A 2,053-nucleotide genomic window follows, 5' to 3' on the forward strand; every position below is an offset into this window, starting at 1 on the left:
GACTAACAGCATGCCAGACTTTGCCATCTTAGCTGAGCGATACAAAGGGTTTGATCACGCAGATATGATCCTTTAGAGGTGAACCGTTGCCCAAGTCCGGGGCGAGGATGGGATCCAGCCGCACCTAGACTCCTCTCGGAGAAGGAGTTTAGAAAGCAAGGGGGTCCTTTCCGAGCCTCGTGACTCAACAGGAGGGTCTCCCAGACAGCGTGTCAGACCCTGGCCCCTAGGCAGTAAATGACCCAGGGTGCGTGGCCGTGCAATCTGGTAAAGTGCCATCACGTGCGCTGCTACCTTTAGTGAATCACTGTTGTGTTTGTTAATGTTTCTCTACCTCTCTCTTAGGAGTGAATTTTATCACTGCGCCCGCCACAACTGCATATGGCCTGTGTTACATCTTGCGTTGCATTGCCCTGTCGTCTTGACGGTCACGTTAGAGAATCTGTCCTAGGTCTGGACTGTAGTGTGATGCCTCTCATGGGTTCTGATGTGGCTGTGTATTGCCTTGTCCGGCCCCGTGTGGTGTTACGTCTTCCATTGTATTGCTCTGTTGTTGTCTTGATTGTCATCTGATCTATTCTGCCGTTGTAGGCCACCATATTGTCACTTCCTTCATCAGCTGTTTTTTATGAGCCATGTAAAGGGTTGACGGCACAGACAAAATCCTTTAGAGGTGAACCGTTGCCCAAGTCCGGGGCTAGGAATTGGATCCAGCCGCACCTAGACTCCTCTCCGAGAAGGAGTTTAGAAAGCAAGGGGGTCCTCTCCGAGCTAGGAATTGGATCCAGCCGCACCTAGACTCCTCTCTGAGAAGGAGTTTAGAAAGCAAGGGGGTCCTTTCCGAGCCTCGTGACTCAACGGGAGGGTCTCCCTGACAGCTCGTCTGTCCCTGGCCCCGAGGCAGGAACTAATCCAGGGTACGTGGCCACGGAACCTGATAAAGCGCCGTCACGTGCACTGCTGCCTTTGGAGAATCACTGTGTTGATGTTTCTGAATGTTTCTCTACTTTTCTCTTGGGAGTGAAGTGAATGGCTCCACCTGCCACAACTGCATGTTGCCTTGTCCAGCCCCGTATTGGGTTACCTCTCGTCTTGTATTGCCCGGTCCTTCTTTTGGTTGCCATCTGACCCATGTGAATTCACTGCACTGTGAATTTTTTGACTGTCTGTTATTTATTTGACTGAGTATTGCCTTGTACTGCCTTGTGTACTGCGACGTAGTGCTTTGTCTGGCCCTGTAATTGCCTTGACTGCCATCCGAGACGTTTTGAGATCGTACGGCAGCGTAGTGCGGGTTTTCTGGTCAGCTGTACTTTATTTGACTGTGTACTGCCTTGTGCTGCCCTGTGCGGTGTTCCGTCTCGCGTTGTCATTGTCTCGACCGACATGTGGGATTGTTTGCCATTGTTTGCCAGTGTGTTTTGGGTATTGTAGTTTACTGTTCTTCATTTGACTGCGTATTGCCTTGTACTGACCTGTATAACGTTATGTCTTGCACTGTGTTGCCCTGGCATTGTCTTGACCGACATCTGAGACTGTCTGGCATTGTACTGTACTGTATTGGGAGTCTTGTAATTTGCACTAATTTATTTGTTAGCGAATCGGGTTGTACTGCCCTGTATACAGTAACGTGTGACGTTGTACCGCCTGTCACTGGCTTAAAGGTGGCATCAGAGATTCTGCTGTAAGACTGCACTCCGTTCTGAACTTCACTATTTGTGATTTTGTGACGGTGTATTGCCTGGCACTGCCCAGTACTGTGTTACGCTTAACGTTGTATCGCTCTGTTACAGTCTTCAATGACATCTGACACTGTGTAACATACGATGGCACTGTATTGCCAATCTATCCATTGGCTATGCTTAATGTGAGCATGTATTGATGTGTAGCGCTCTGTATAATGTTAAATCGTACACTGTCTTGACTTAATAATAAAAAGGCTAGAGGCTGGCGTGGTGCCAAGTGGGAAAAGGTGGCAGTGAGACCCTGAACGCAGCAGGAAAGCCCGCAGCCCGAGGTGGTGCCGCCGCGCCAGCCTCCAAACCACTTTCCG

This window comes from Chroicocephalus ridibundus, unplaced genomic scaffold (genome assembly GCF_963924245.1).
Source record: "Chroicocephalus ridibundus unplaced genomic scaffold, bChrRid1.1 SCAFFOLD_61, whole genome shotgun sequence".
Lineage (NCBI taxonomy): Eukaryota > Metazoa > Chordata > Aves > Charadriiformes > Laridae > Chroicocephalus > Chroicocephalus ridibundus.